A 17,380-nucleotide genomic window follows, 5' to 3' on the forward strand; every position below is an offset into this window, starting at 1 on the left:
TTAGAAGAACTCACATGCAACATAGTCTTCACCAGCCAGGACGTATTCAGAACATCCATACGGAAGTCAAGCAAGACACAGATTCAAAAATTTTGTGACCCAATGCCATCTTCTTACTGGGCATGAGACCAAAACTCTACAGAGAACATGTATCACTCGCCGCCGTGGCCAAGCCGACACAGACCCGCACACTCGAGCTTGTGAGAAGGGCACAGCACAAGTTCGGATCTACGGGTTTATGGCAACCAGCAGAACATGTCTATTGTTAAAAAAACTCGAGTAAAATAAACTTTTTGTAATTGGAGCAAATATGGGGCATCTTCGTCTTATACGGTATTTGTACAATTGACTTAATTGGTACACACAGGTTCATTGTTGGCTCCGAATGAACCAGGAGGTTGTCGTAGTGAGTCTTGAGCAGAAGATCGTACGCCAATATTTTAACGAAGAGCGGACAAAAAGAGAAAACTCCCGATCACCATTACGATGTCCAAGTTACCTTATTGGTGGCTTCCTATCACCCCTATATGTCCTCGCCGGATTGCACGGTCGACAAGTAACGGCCATGTTACATGCTGCTTGGTGTGGGCGGACGTACTGGGCCCTGTGCCATGACACTGAAGGCGGCGTTGCATTTTTCGTGGCCTCTCTTTCCTTCCTCCCCCACCCTATGGACAGTCTCCGTCGCAACTAGAAAGAACAAAGGAGAGAAATTAACATATAAATGCAGGTTGCAGGTTGGCACAGACTGGTAGATTTGCTTGGCAGTATCTGGCCTTGAGAAAAGGAATCCCTTCCTTCTTTCCTAAACCCTTCAGCATGCCATGTGTCTGTCCGCCCTGTGTTTTCCGAGCATGAACGTTGTCTACCAAACCTATGATGTCACCGCTTCTTAATACTCTTTGTCTACCTTATCAATACTTCCCTGGATGTCGTCATGCCCTTTCCTCCTAGCTGCCACTTTTGTCCTTCCGACGACTTTTATTTTTTCTCGTCAAACCACCAGTTAACGGAGTCATTCTGCTCTCCCTGGTTTCGAGGCTACGATCTTACCGTTTTTTCCATCCCTTCCATGGTCACTTTGACGATTCTTTGTTAACTATCGATCCCTGGCTCCAGTCCTCTCCCACCCCGATTCTCTTCATTCCTTACACTCCTCCTTTTTTTAACACTATCTCTTTCTTCCACTCCACTCATATGTCTCACAGCTAGACTCATATGTCTCTTCTTCTCGCCTAGGTCTCCTCAGACTTTTCTTCGCTGAATTCTCTTGATCGCTCATGTCCCTTTCCACAACAGTCTCCCTTTACCTCCCTCCCTTTCCCCACCCGTCTTTCTCTTTTCCTGAATACCTATTTACCCTTTTTTTTCCGACCCATACAATACAAACTTTTTATTTCCCCTTTCCAAATCAAAAATGAGATGCCAACAGCTCGAGTGACCCTTGCATTTTTTGCCATTCTATATGTCGATAAAATACTACGTATTCAGATATCTTTTCTTTATAGCTCTCTGGTATCCCCCGTTCTTTGTATCAAAAATTTCCAAAAATGACAATCGATTTCAGGCGGAAAGACAAGACCATAGGGCTCGATGTTGCCTGTAGAAGCCAACAGCATTCTGCCGTCTGTTATGGCACTGTACATGTTAAAAATAGGAGGCATTCTCCAACCAGGGAGCCCGTGCCAGACCTCTCAGCATGTGCAAGTCACAGCAGAGCCCAACAACATTTGCAAGGCTGAAGATCAAATGAAAGTAATGAAGGGAAAGATATCCGATTATTATTTATGTATCCCATACAGAAACTCAAATGCTCTAACATGAGGACGCTTTCCGGCTTGCTTTTAGCTTACAATTTCAATAAATCCAAATCTACCAGAACCGATCGAGTAGACCACACCGCCCCCCACAGAAACCCTGTTTTTTCAGAGTATCGGTGAACCAAACTCATGGACCTTCACCGAGGTTATGATGACCATAGACGTTTGTGAAGACTTGGAAATCTCCTTAAGTATTCCCATAAGGTATTAATACATGGTATATACAATATCTTTCATTATCAAATTGGTCTAGTGTGGTCAACCCCTGATACGCCTAGGAATATTGAACCTAAAAAGAACTCAATTACCCCAATTTTTAAGACTGTCCACATTTATGTTGGTTGGGCACAGCCTTATGATGTCACGTTGGTCACCATAACACCTCAGTGTTGTGTCTCTATGTTCACGAGATGGCCAAATTTTAGAGCATCCCATTATTATGTTTGGATACACCAACCCTATAAGCAAATGCCTGACTTTCCACATCGCCAGTTCAGGCCGGTAAGAACATGTCATAGGTCATACTGTATGTGTATCCTATTGCAACCTTTCTCTGTAATATTTTTTTCCTTCTCCAAACATGTGCATGCAGGTCCTAAGGCTTCACGTTTAATACAGGACGATACGGGTGAATTCCTGGGTAATGTTCGTAACCTCAACACATCGGTGAATTCTTAACATTTTTTAGCGATTTGCATTATAGAGGGAACAAAGAAAGTAGGTGTGAACAATATAGCTAGTAGGAAAGGAAAGTGCAGACTGGGTATAGCATAAATGTTTTTGCGAGCTATTGTAATATTGTAGTGTTAGTATTTGACAAGAAGCAGCACTCAATGTCAGGCAGCTGCTGCGAAAGCCAGAACAAGTTTTGAAAAGGAAAATATATGTGAGAAATAATCACTGTTTTACAACTGTAAGAAAGTCACTGAGACAAAAAATGATGATCACACCAAAAAAGCGTATTGGTCTAGCCCCTAAAACGGGAGACCGCATGATTTTTAGTTCCTAAATGCTTGTTACTGGTTGTATTGGCTGAAATATTAATGAGCTCCCTAAATTTTTGTACATTTTAAATTGCCTCCCTTATCTTTTTAGCAACGCATTCGCCCATCTCTACCGCTACAGAATATTTCACCCCCATTGTAGCACATTTTCTCCTTTCCACCTGATTCATCCAGGGGCTCAACTAGATCTATTTGGATATTATTTATATATAATTTTTTTTAAACCTCACCCCTTCCGCCAAACATTAGTAATAAGGGACTAAATGGGAGACATAGTTAGGCCTCATGCACACGGCCGTGTTTTTGAGTCCACAATTCACCCGCAAAAATGCGGATGAATTGCGGATCCATTCATTTCTATGGGCCCATGCACACGACCGTGGTTTCCATAGTCCATGCATTGGCCGGGCTCATCTAAATCAAGGTGTGCACTGTCCGTGAATTACGGAGGGCCCGCGGATGACACTGTGCGGCCGTCTGTGCCGTAATCACGGCCCATGAACACGGCTACGGCTGTGTGCATGAGGCCTTAGAGAGATTTATGAAAACTAGTTCAACAAAAAAAAGAGGAGTTGCTGATTTTTTTTTTCTCCCAAAATTAGCTGAAATCTGATTGGTTACAATGAGAAAATTTAAGTCATTGTTTCTTGCGTAAAGTGTTCGGTGGTCTAAATCGAGATGAAAGAGGGGAAGCCGAGTTTAATAGGGTGTAAAGTTCCAGGTTGTGAATTTGTATTTTATGTAAAGGGTCTGAGCTGTAATGATTATTGAAAACACATGTTCCTAAGAGTGTTCGGGGCTTAACGTCGTTATTTCCACTTGTTCTGTGGCTACAATATAGAGGCCGATTGTACGTAGTAATGCGACGGAGCTGCACCACATTTTTAGTATGTAACTTAGTACTCTGGCTGCACAACACGAATATTCTTCTGATGTGGAAATGCTGGTCATACAAAGTCAAAATATACTGCCCATTGGGAAGCAGGACCGAGAGAGTTGGAAGTGCTTGTTGGTGCGACCATTGAGGTTCCAAAAAGTACCTTCCTTTCTCCAGAAAGAAGGAAGGTATCCCCCACCATTATGGCGGTGCATAGGAACCTAAGGACAGAAAGATACCCTACGATTATTGGTGGTAGTGCAACATCTGCCTGCCCATGGTTACCCTAGAGGACTAGTCAGGGAAGCCTAACCACCACCTAAACATCACCTCTATTTGTCTTGATGCTGCATCCGTCTACCTTCCCGATTCTACTATACGAGGGCCGTCTTATGAATATAGATTTGGTCAGAGAAGTTAAAAACTTTAGAAAAGAGGCACCACTTATCCAGAGAAGAGAGGTCAAACCAGGTAGGTATGCTTCAAGTCTTTATCGGCAGGCGCAAATCACGTCAACTTGTTTCAGGACCAAACTGGTCCACCATGGTGGCTTTTGTCTTGAAAACAGGACCAGTTCGGTCTCAAAACACGTTGACGTGATTGGCACCTGCCCATAGAGACTTGAGGCCTACAACCTGGTTTGACCTCTCTTCTCTGTATAAAAGGCACCTGATGAATTCTTTCAGGACAGGTGTCTAGAGAAAATGAATTTTTCTGATTTGGTGGGAAATTCCACCTGTCATCACTCTACAGAAAAATGTTGGTGGTGGGATGAAGTTCTAGAAGTTGATATTTTGGGTCTTGGCTCTTTCAGGTAGACGATACATGGGCACACTCATAGAAATGATCATTGCGTAAGCATCAACAGCTTGTAACGGGTCAACCCTTCATGTTTATTAATTTTTTTGCAACTTCGAAAAGCAATTGCGTTTTGAGATGTTGTCAAAATTAGGGTAGGACTTTACCGCCATACTGGTATCTAGTAGTAGGCAACACATCCATTGTTTAGGGTCTTTCTGGCCGCTATCAACACGTCATTGCTGCGTTCCCTCATGATAACTTGGACCAGTGGTCAAAATTTGAGCCACGATTGCTGCTACCACTGGATCGGAAATATGGTAGACTTTTTGGACAACGATAAGACATGTCCAGAAGTTGGGAACCTCTATCATGTTGAGAAGGAACGTGTCCCTGCCAGCCAGGACTTGTGTTACTCAACATTGGCAGGGTTTTTTAGATGTTAGATCACCCCACTGATGTGACCCTTACGGCAATAATTAATTTTCTCCTCCCATCCCATGCAACTTGCTTTGTGCCCCTTGGAGATATGCAGGCCCAGCTTAGGTTGGCTCCATCCTCTGTATACAATCTTCCCACATGTAAATCATCATTAGAAAATAAGTAGAGATAAGCAAATTGGCCAAAATTTGTTTCGGGTCCAATTTGATCAAATCAGCCGCCCGGTTCAGTCTAAATAAATTTGCTGCAAATCACAAGTGCTCTGATTGCCCTGAAAGCTCGCGTCTGACTCTGTGATATCATCTAGGACTGTATCCAACCCCTTTTAAGCCAACATTAGTGATGTCATCCAAATATACCCTTCATGATTGGCTGTACTAGAGGGAAGGATAACCACAGTACATTTTTGGAAAAGTGCCTGCAAGGCATTATGGGGAAGTAGCCCCAGGTCTTGTGATCCTTTTGTCTAATGTGTAAAATAGTGGCCCACGCAGGCAGCTGCCATCTTGTCGCAAACTCGAAAAGTTTTGGATTTCAATGAAGTCGAAACTTTCGGGTAATCCGGACCGAATTCAATTCGTGCAGAATCGGTTCGCTCATCTCTAAAATAAGGGATTATTGAATCGCCCCAAAGGTTATGGAAAGGTCATGGGGTGCAAACAACCAAACTAGGACCAGATTGTCTAGTTTTGGCGTTTAGACTTTACGTGCCGCCTTTCTATTTTAATTTGAAGCTATGGATCTACTCATTGCGCCGATGGTGGTTGTTTTCCAAATTCCCTGATGAATTTTATAGACCCACCACAAGAAGTTGAGGAATAGGTAAAATCTTTTTTTCACTCAATAAAACTTTTGTGGGTAATCGCTACAAAAATATTCTCGTCGTTGTAAATGAAGGAGCTCGTCCCCCGTCACCTATTAAGAAAGCCTTTGAAAAAAGTTTACAAGGACAATTTTTTTTTCGATGGTGGGAGGAGAAGACGAGAAGACAAGAGGAAGTACGAAGACATCATCCATAACCTGCAGAGTAATATGAGATTTCATCCGTGCGGAGAGGGTAGACGGTGGCAGAAGTGAAGCCTTTAACGTTAGTCCTGACCCTGTTGCTATGGGAGCAGAATCAGCCGCTCGACAATATATTGGGCACATGCCCAGATATCTCTCCTCCTTTGTCTCTCCCTCCTTCTTCTGCTCCCCCTCCCGAGTCACGGTCTGCCTGTTTCTTGTTCCTCGCACCTCTCCTGCTTCAGAATATCACACCTTTTGTGTCTCGCACATCTCACCCTTATTCCTTCATTGCTTTCTTGCCATTTCTACATAAAATTCCGGTTGTTATTTTTTTTCCTTCCTTTTTTAGCCCTCCCTTCACCTCAGAACATTGCCCTTGCCCGCCACTCGCCCATTATTGCCGTTTTGCGTCTGTTCCCTTTTAATATTTATTTCTTTATTCCTTTTTCGTCTCTCGTCTACCCCCCCCCCCCGCATTTCTCGCCTCTCCTCGTCTTCCTCTCCCTCCCCCTACTCTCATTAATTCATAACACGCAGCACTGCGTCTGATGCCAGGATACCAGGCTGGCACCCGCCATCATGCTGAAGCTCGCAAAGTGCCACCGAGACACGGCTATCCGCAGTGCCTCCATGAAATCCGCTGCCCACGATTTAGAAACATAATTTTTTGCTATTTTTGGAATTTTTGCTATTTTTGCTATTTTTGGTATGTCTGCAGCGGTCGCCTGTAGCATTTTATGCCCATAAAAAGTCGTGTTGACGGGCACCGTAGGGGTTAACGCTGTATGACTAGGACTCGGGCTTGTAGGGATTAGTTGGCAATCTCGTACTCTGTCACACACCGTTAGTCCTTTTTGAGTTATTGAGTCTGCTGTGATTGCCACAGCCAATTCCGACCAGCGTGTTATCCCCCCACCCCCAGACTCACATAGTTATCTGTGACCGTGCCCAGAACGACTCTCTCCCTGACCTGCTTTATGTTTTCTTTGTATGGTATATATATATATATTGTTAGCTATTTCTTTCTATAAATTGCTTCCACAGCAAGTGCCATTGTGTTCTTGGAAATCTGGGAAGCTAGAAATTAGCAACCAAGTGTCCTGTATGAACTTGAAATCAATGGATGTTATGGCCTTATGTAAATTGTATGTCGTGCTGAGAGATAGATAGATAGATAGATAGATAGATAGATAGATAGATAGATAGATAGATAGATAGATAGATAGATAGATAGATAGATAGATAGATAGATAGATAGATAGATAGATAGATAGATAGATAGATATGAGATAGATAGATAGATATGAGAATGATAGATAGATAGATAGATAGATAGATAGATAGATAGATAGATAGATAGATAGATAGATAGATATGAGATAGATAGATGTAGGATAGATAGATAGATAGATAGATAGATAGATAGATAGATAGATAGATAGATAGATAGATAGATAGATAGATAGATAGATAGACAGATAGATAGATAGATAGATATTTGTTTGGATATTGAGGATAACATCAGATGGACGGTTTAGCAGGTGATTTTCCTGGGACTTGTATTCCTACGATCTCCGGGTAGCCATAGATACGTACGCCATTTTTTGTGGCTGGGGGTCACCTCCACTAGTCGACCTTTCCTTTATCTCTATTCTCCTCCCCAACAGAAAAAAATAAAACCAGAAATGATCTCACGACTTGAACGGAATCCAGAATTGTCAAGTTTTTTTGCTCTGAAGTGAAACAGATGTTAAAGTGGTATCGCCCTATTGTGCGCACCCTGAGAAGGCCAACACCGATCCCCTATAATATTGCATCAAGACGGGGACCGTTTATAGAAACTTCCGGTTAGTCTGGTCCGTCCACCCCCCCCACCAACATTTCCTCTGCCCACAAATATACCTTGTGCCCTCCTTGACCTGGGCGACTGCCAGGAGCCAAGTCCCAAGTGTGGCGTGACCCTTATTACATGATTATATTCGCCGCTGCTCAGTGCCCGCAGTTCTGTCGCCTAAGACGTCGTCTTCTAATTATTTCGCACAGACGCAAATCAAAGACTACACAGCAAACATCTACAGATATGATAAAGGAAAATACGAAAAAAAATACCTTCACGCCATCGTTACGGTGTCATGACAACGGGCGAAATGGCTGCCGATCCCTTGTTTCATTGTCAACTTAATGTTTGTCGTCTTTTTGCGACGGCCCCTCCCACCGAGCCTGACTTCACCCGGGCACGAAAACTTCTTCCTTAAGTCCTTGAAACGGTAACGGCAGAAAAATGTCCTACATACGGGGGAACTCAGGAGGGTGAACGGACGGTATAACGGTGGCGAGTATCACCCCATGCCATAATTACTGGGGCTCTTCCTCTTGGTTTCCCTCGCTCTTCGTCTCGTTTTCTTTCTCACCCCCCCCCTCCTCCGCATGCCACCGGCTGGCGTGTCAGACTGCCAGGGGAGCCAGCTCCCTGGCAACGCTGAACCCTGGCACATCTCCCAACACTCGCTGACTCAAGCTGCGTTTAACACCTTCAAGCCTGAGCTCGCTCTGCCGTCACGGAAGTCTGGTGCATCGCGCAAAAAAACAAAAAACAAAAAATAACCATAGAATTTCTAAAAAAAAAAAAAAACTTGTAATAATTTTCACTGTAAAGGAGGAGAAATTTTGCCACTTCCAGTGGTGATGATTTCTCGCCGCATTTATTAACCCCTAAGCGGGTCCGGAGACTTTTTGAGTTTTTTAAAAAAAAAAAAATTATAAAAATTCGGGCAAAGTCGGATGGTTATCGTAACATAGCCAGATAATAACTTCATCTAACAAGGTCCACTAATTTGATCACAATTTTAGGACCTTTCCCCGTAAAAAACTTCTAAAAATATGTTGTTTTCCTACATGGGTAAGAAGTGCTGGGTGACAACCATTTGAGGCAGCCATTATTGTGCCCATGTGGGTTGTCACACCGCTTTCCACAGGCCCTAGGTGGCATACAATCTGTATGGTTAGGTGATTCTGCACGAAAGTGTCTCAGGTGGGGAAAAACCTGGGTGACAACCATACAGGAGCACGGTAATGGCGGCCATTAGTGGTTCAGCACACGAGAAAATGACGACAGCACACTGCGAACACTAATGTTACCTAAACACTATAAATATATAAATAAATCTGCATTACTGATGAATCTACTTACAATAGGGAGGTTCTTAGCGCACATTTTGATCAAATTGTGTAAGCCCACCTGCCACGACAAGGCGACCTCTATGAGGTGGGAACCTACGCTGCACATACACCCAGAACTGGGACTAAGCCTACATATATACCTGGGGATGGTAGGAACCAGCATTCAACAAATTAAAATCACTAAGGGCAGAATGTGAGGAGTGCAAGAACAAAAAATGGAGGCACAGGCGTAAATAAATATTTTTTTTGGGAATGTGCTGATCAAGCTTTTGTGTTGTTTATGTGATCCATATATGTGGGGTTAGTGACTGCCTCCATTTTTGTTCTTGCACTCGTCCCATTCTGCCCTGGGTGATTTTAATTCGTTTAATGCTGGTTCCTATCATCCCCAGATATATGTAGGCTTAGTCCCAGTTCTGAGTGTATGAGCAGCATAGGGACCCACCCTATAGAGGTCGCCTTGTCATGGCAGGTGGGCTCACACAATTTGATCAAAATGTGCGCTAAGAATCTCCCAATTGTAAGTAGATTTAGCAGTAATGCATATTTATTCATATTTAGTGGTTTAGGTAACATTAGTGTTCTCAGTGTGCTCTCGCCATTTTCTTGCGTGCTGTATATATTTGCAGTCACGGGCGTTCCGGCACCTGTATACACGTTTTTTCATTTTGTTGGAATGTGCTGTTCAGACTTTTGTGTCTCTTCGTAGTTGTCACCTTTGAAATGCCATCATCTTATAGGCCAAGATAGTTCAAAAACAGCCGAACAGTCTTCACAAAAACTAAAGGAATTCATATTTTTTGGGGGGAATTATGCTTTAATGTATGATCAAGAATTTCAAGGGATTTTCCAATTTGGGATAACCTGCTAGACGCACGCCAAATAGCTTAGACAGGGAGCCTCATCCAGAGGTTTGTCTTGACGAGGTACACATTCCCCACCACCAACCCACCCCTGATATGAAAAAACATTGTTGAATATAGACAGCCCCTTTAAGTAATATTATATTATTTCATTATGATAGTATTGGGGGAGGAGCTTTGACAACCTCTCAATCATTTTCATTTTTTTTAAATGCAAATGCACACATAGCGGGAGAGCCACTATTCATGGTGAGAGAGACCTAATGTAGCACCAAGACCATGAGGTGCCTCATACCTCATTGATTATTAAGTGGTAACCACCACTGTGTACACTCAACACATACACTTGAAATATTAACAGAATTGGGAATGACCCGTAGCGGTTGTGTTTTCACTATGTGGTGACTTTACTACCATCAGATTACTCTCAATCTGCTTCATAGGATAAGAAAAAGGCTATAGATGGACACACTTGGCTGGAAACCCCCCTCTGAGTCCTTCATGAGAAGCCAAAATAAATTCTAAAACTTTCTTCTGCCACTAGGGGGAGCTTAGTGCATTTTTATTTATTATATTATTTATTATATATGCAATGAGCTCCCTCTAGTGGTGACTGAAGGTAGACACAATTTTATCATGTAATTCTATGGAAGCCGGACATTGAGAGCAAAGTTTTGCACGGGGAAAATACATGGTGTAATCTTCTAATCAGTATTGTCGAGGCTTGAAGTTACAGCCCCTATGTCTGCAGCAATGCATGCTTATGACAACACTTCCTGTCCTGTGCTCTGGTGGGACACTGTGCGCATTCAAATCCCCATCTACAGCAATGTCTTCATCCTAACTGAATATTTGAATATTGACACTTTTGTGCTTGAAGGCTATTGTCCCTATGATAACACTGAACCACCAGAGCACAGGCAGGAAGTATTGACATAGGAACACAGAAATAAAGAAGTTTCAGGCCTGTAACTTCCAATACTCACAAGACGTAAGATATTACAAAAAAACTTTTTTACATTTTATGTACAAAATAATGGACTATTATCCTGCAATGGACGCGGCGGAGGGCTACACGTACCAGAGACGGACTGAAGGAATGACATAGTAATTTAGTAAAACAGAAGAAGAAAACCAAGCGTGAATAACGTTTCATGTTTAAGGGATATTTCCATCTTGGACACTTATGGCAAATCTACAAAAATATATCGGAAAAACCCTCAAAGATTATTGATAGCTTTATAAAAGTATGACATTACTACAACACTTGTGGGTAATAAATATCACTTCAGGATAGATAGAAATAGATATGATATGAGATAGATATGAGATAGATAGATAGATAGATAGATAGATAGATAGATAGATAGATAGATAGATAGATAGATAGATAGATAGATAGATAGATAGATAGATAGATAGATATGAGATAGATAGATAGATAGATAGATAGATAGATAGATAGATAGATATGAGATAGATAGATAGATAGATAGATAGATAGATAGATAGATAGATAGATAGATAGATAGATAGATAGATAGATAGATAGATATGAGATAGATATGAGATAGATATGAGATAGATAGATAGATAGATAGATAGATAGATAGATAGATAGATAGATATGAGAGAGAGAGATATGAGAGAGATAGATATGAGAGAGATAGATGATAGATAGATAGATAGATAGATAGATAGATAGATAGATAGATAGATAGATAGATAGATAGATATGGGATAGATAGATATGAGAGAGATAGATGATAGATAGATAGATAGATAGATAGATAGATAGATAGATAGATAGATAGATAGATAGATAGATAGATAGATAGATAGATAGATAGATAGATAGATATGAGATGATAGATAGATAGATAGATAGAGATAGATATGAGATGATAGATAGATAGATAGATAGATAGATAGATAGATAGATAGATAGATAGATAGATAGATAGATAGATAGATAGATAGATAGATAGATAGATAGATATGAGATAGATAGATATGAGATAGATAGATAGATAGATAGATAGATAGATAGATATGAGATAGATATGAGATAGATAGATAGATAGATAGATAGAGATAGATATGAGATGATAGATAGATAGATAGATAGATAGATAGATAGATAGATAGATATGAGATAGATAGATAGATAGATAGATAGATAGATAGATAGATAGATAGATAGATAGATAGATATGAGATAGATAGATATGAGATAGATAGATAGATAGATAGATAGATAGATAGATAGATAGATAGATAGAGATAGATATAAGATGATAGATAGATAGATAGATATGAGATAGATAGATAGATAGATAGATAGATAGATAGATATGGGATAGATAGATATGAGAGAGATAGATATGAGAGAGATAGATGATAGATAGATAGATAGATAGATAGATAGATAGATAGATATGAGAGAGATAGATGATAGATAGATAGATAGATAGATAGATAGATAGATAGATAGATAGATAGATAGATAGATAGATAGATAGATAGATAGATATGAGATAGATAGATATGAGATAGATAGATAGATAGATAGATAGATAGATAGATAGATAGATAGATAGATAGATAGATATGAGATGATAGATAGATAGATAGATAGATAGATAGATAGATAGATAGATAGATAGATAGATAGATATGGGATAGATATGAGAGAGATAGATGATAGATAGATAGATAGATAGATAGATAGATAGATAGATAGATAGATAGATAGATAGATAGATAGATAGATATGAGATAGATAGATAGATAGATAGATAGATAGATAGATAGATAGATAGATATGAGATGATAGATAGATAGATAGATAGATAGATAGATAGATAGATAGATAGATAGATAGATAGATAGATAGATAGATTAGATAGATAGATAGATAGATAGATAGATAGATAGATAGATAGATAGATAGATAGATAGATAGATAGATAGATATGAGATAGATAGATAGATAGATAGATAGATAGATAGATAGATAGATAGAAAATTATACGAGATAAATAAAAATTCCTTGAATTCAGCATCCAATGGTCTAGTAAATCTATATAGTCTACAACTTGTTTCTAGTACAGAAAATAAAGTTAATTGACAATTTCAGAAGATGGAGCAGATATAACCGGTGATGACGGATAACGAGGTGATAATAATATATCTTATGTTGGCGCTTTCTTTTGGCCTGTGTTCCGGAAGTTTTCTACCTTTATAATGAACCTTCAATAATCCACAATATTCCAGAACTGGGAAGTAGTTGTTGAATATATAACATGGGACCTGCTGCTTATGTATAAACTCAAACATTGATTGGAAACTACGAGGGCCTCATGCCCTCTGGTGGTGAGACTGGGAAGTGCAGGAGGAATTTCATATATTTACCTGGCATGTATGCTGCTGATAATAGTGTTCTGCTTACAGGTGACTCATGTAAAACACAAAACAGGGAATCTGTGAATGGAAATAAAAGAGAATGAGACTCCGCAGTTGTGGGTTATCAGTGTAGGTACAGAAACATATTACAGCCGGTTGTGATATCATATATTGCCGGATCACTCGTGTTTTATTGAATTGGTGTAGAACGACATGTCAGACGATCTTGTGATCTTATTGCAGTGGTAAAAGCTGCTGGACACAATCACAATATGATATGGAACGCCCATAGGAAATAATGGGTATTACATGTGATAATGGGCCATACATAGTCTATTAAACTGCTATAGGGCCCTTTAGAGGAGGGGCCCGCCTCAGGCTAGCCCTTATTTTCTATGGCCTGTGTGAACCTAGTGGCTATCCTGTCCCTAAATGTGAGGGTGCGATGGCATAAACCAGCACCAGCAGGAGACCCCTTTAAGTTTTCGCTATGGGATCCCATCTGCTCTGTATATGCCCCAGTTTTTGCAGCCGCCGACTGTCATCGAAAGGCGCAATTTAAATTTTTTATAGTCTCTTGCTCTGTAGAAAATGATGTAGGTCGAATGCAAACCATTATTACTGAATCTGATTCTTAGCTGCCCCGGGTTGTTACAGTTGTAATGGTTCTTGATGATATATAATGGATGGGATAAATTGTAGCGGTTTCCGTAAAAAAAATAAAATCCTATTTGTACCAATTTTCCTGACGGTCCTTAGGCCCTGTTCACACAGAGTTTTTTGCAGGCAAAAAATTCTGCCTCAAAATTCCGTCTGGAATTTTGAGGCTGATTTTGATCTGCCTGCACGCCGTTTGCCGCGTTTTTCGTGGCGGTTTTCGCCCGCGGCCCTCCAGAGAAGTAAACGCACGAAAATAGGGCACGTCGCTTCTTTTTTCCGCCAGACGGTTTTTCCGCTCGCGGGGAAAAAAAACGTCTCCGCCTCCCATTGAAATCAATGGGAGGCATTATCGGACGTTTTTTTGGGCGTGTTTTCCGATGCGGTTTCCGCGTTAAAAAACGAGTCAAAACACTCTGTGTGAACTGGCCCTTATTAATGTCTCAACGCTTCGTAAAATCAGCAAGAAAAAAAAATAAAAAATTCAAGAGTGATTGCAGTAAACCCTAATATTCCCCAGCCCCCATGTCACTCAGCAATCGCGGAAGCTGAGATATAAGGAGCTGTTTGGTGAGGTCTGTATAATCCGAAGCAGACGTACCATAGGTGCGCCCTGTACAGCTGCACCGGGGCCCAGTAGGTATTGGGACCGTTAGATTGCATGTAAGGGACTAAACTCATTCATTTCTTAGGTGACCATTACTGGGGGATATAAGGGGGAGTTCTTTGATGAACAAGGGTCCCGTATTCTGTTTTGACATGGGGCTCTCTGCGGTTCGCGTCCACTCCGCTCAACCTGTAGCACTTCTTTAGCTGCCCCTACGTCTGCGTGTGACATAGTAGGAGTAGTATTTGACCCGGGTCAAATAAAAAAAAAATCCTTGACCCTTGTAAGGTTCTGTCTACACCTGCGCCGTCGTTCCCTTGTATAGCGTCACGTCCCTGTGCCGGCCTTCATTGGTGTCCCATCTTGGCATCTTGTTGATTTACAGCCTACAAGACACCGATACACTGAAATGACGTCATTGCGGCTGTCCGCACCAAGATGCCGACGGCGGAGTAAACGGTGGAGCATGACAGCTCCCTGCTTCATGGAGGAGGCAGATACAGTTGGCAATGGTGCCCGCCCGGGGAACCGGGGCACCGGACAAAAGTCTGGGGCGAATGACTTGGATGCTCGATGCTAAATGGGCCAGACTCTTGTGGGAAAAGAATCACAGTGGGCCCCTTCGAGCCTTGAGCATGTTTACCTATATTGCCATGGGCCCCTCAAGTCCATTGGGCCCAGCCATTACACCAGCCGTAGTCTCATTTCTATGGGAGCATTTAGACAACCCCACCATCATAGGCTATCCTGGCATGCCTCTACCTTTTGTTTGGGCTGCCCCTATGGTACATATACCCCCTCCCAGCAGAAACTTGTTTCATTGCCGACTGTTCAAGGTTCAGATTTTGTTAGTTTGGTTGAAAAAATAAAAGACAAAAGTCGATTAAATAAGTGCCCCCCCCCTCCAGTTGTGTCATCGTACTAGGGAATGGCGGTACATACTGTATATTATACTATGATAGGATAGGCTGGTTGACCTGTGCCATTACATCTGATGGATTGCTGGAAGTTCGTCCTCATCAGGCAGCTTGGCTCATTAACGGCGAGCTGCGATCAGTAGGATAATTAGATATGCGCATATTACATTTGGCATGATGGGTAGAATAGCACACAGCGCCTTTTCTCAGCCGCACAGTCAAATGGCTTTTATATTTATTATACTCATTGGCTTCAATCACTGACTGTAATCATGTCCAGGATATTGTCTCTCTAATGTGGTACACAGCGACTCCACCAGCAGAATAGTGAGTGCAGCTCTGGAGTATAATACAGGATGTGACTCAAGATCAGTACAGGATAAGTAATGTAATGTATGTACACAGTGACTGCACCAGCAGAATAGTGAGTGCAGCTCTGGAGTATAATACAGGATGTAACTCAGGATCAGTACAGGATAAGTAATGTAATGTATGTACACAGTGACTCCACCAGCAGAATAGAGAGTGCAGCTCTGGAGTCTAATACAGGATGTAACTCAGGATCAGTACAGGATAAGTAATGTAATGTATGTACACAGTGACTCCACCAGCAGAATAGAGAGTGCAGCTCTGGAGTCTAATACAGGATATAACTCAGGATCAGTACAGGATAAGTAATGTAATGTATGTACACAGTGACTCCACCAGCAGAATCGTGAGTGCAGCTCTGGAGTCTAATACAGGATATAACTCAGGATCAGTACAGGATAAGTAATGTAATATATGTAGACAGTGACTCCACCAGCAGAATAGTGAGTGCAGCTCTGGAGTCTAATACAGGATATAACTCAGATCAGTACAGGATAAGTAATGTATGTACACAGTGACTCCACCAGCAGAATAGTGAGTGCAGCTCTGGAGTATAATACAGGATGTAACTCAGGATCAGTACAGGATAAGTAATGTAATGTATGTACACAGTGACTCCACCAGCAGAATAGTGAGTACAGCTCTGGAGTATAATACAGGATATAACTCAGATCAGTACAGGATAAGTAATGTATGTACACAGTGACTCCACCAGCAGAATAGTGAGTGCAGCTCTGGAGTATAATACAGGATGTAACTCAGGATCAGTACAGGATAAGTAATGTGTGTACACATTGACTCCACCAGCAGAATAGTGAGTGCAGCTCCGGAGTATAATACAGGATGTAACTCAGGATCAGTACAGCACAAGTAATGTAATGTATGTACACAGTGACTCCCCCAGCAGAATAGTGAGTGCAGCTCTGGAGTATAATACAGGATGTAACTCAGGATCAGTACAGGATAAGTAATGTAATGTATGTACACAGTGACTCCACCAGCAGAATAGTCAGTGCAGCTCTGGAGTGGGTGGAGTAGGACGTGTGGAGAGAGCTGCTGAGACTACCGTGCAGGCCTTGGATCCAGGGACTTTCCTTATTCTATCTGCCCAGGCCTCATACCATCTGCCTGGGCTTGGAAAGTACCCTGAGGGGGGTTCCATCCTAGGATGGAGCCTCAGACCTCTACCTCCCGGAGCATGCCAGCGGGGGGTAGAGGGTCATCCCAGCTGGCTGGGAATATGCAAACAGTCGCGGGGGTGAGGAGATCATCTCGGGGCAAGGCTGTCCTGGCTCCCCCTGACGCTGGAACCCTGGATAAGGGTATGGAGACGCGGTCCGGCAGGGTGATCGAGGTGCTGTCATCTGGAGAAGGACCAGCGCCGTCCGGACATTTGGATGACGGTCGTGTGGAGGAATGGGGACAGCTGAGGAC

General features: G+C 41.8%; 1 long non-coding RNA gene across 1 annotated transcript in view; it reads right to left on the reverse strand.

Moving 5' to 3' along the window:
- Positions 1 to 341: 341 nt before the first annotated feature.
- LOC142661595 (uncharacterized) overlaps positions 342 to 17,380 on the reverse strand; it is a 67,887-nt gene continuing 50,848 nt past the window's right edge. The window contains exons 2-3 of the long non-coding RNA XR_012850770.1: positions 13,406 to 13,474; positions 342 to 690 (exon numbers count right to left, since the gene is read on the reverse strand). This is a non-coding gene — a long non-coding RNA (uncharacterized LOC142661595). The remainder of the gene's footprint in view (positions 691 to 13,405; positions 13,475 to 17,380) is intronic.

The sequence above is a fragment of the Rhinoderma darwinii genome, chromosome 10, assembly GCF_050947455.1.
Source record: "Rhinoderma darwinii isolate aRhiDar2 chromosome 10, aRhiDar2.hap1, whole genome shotgun sequence".
NCBI classification, from domain to species: domain Eukaryota; kingdom Metazoa; phylum Chordata; class Amphibia; order Anura; family Rhinodermatidae; genus Rhinoderma; species Rhinoderma darwinii.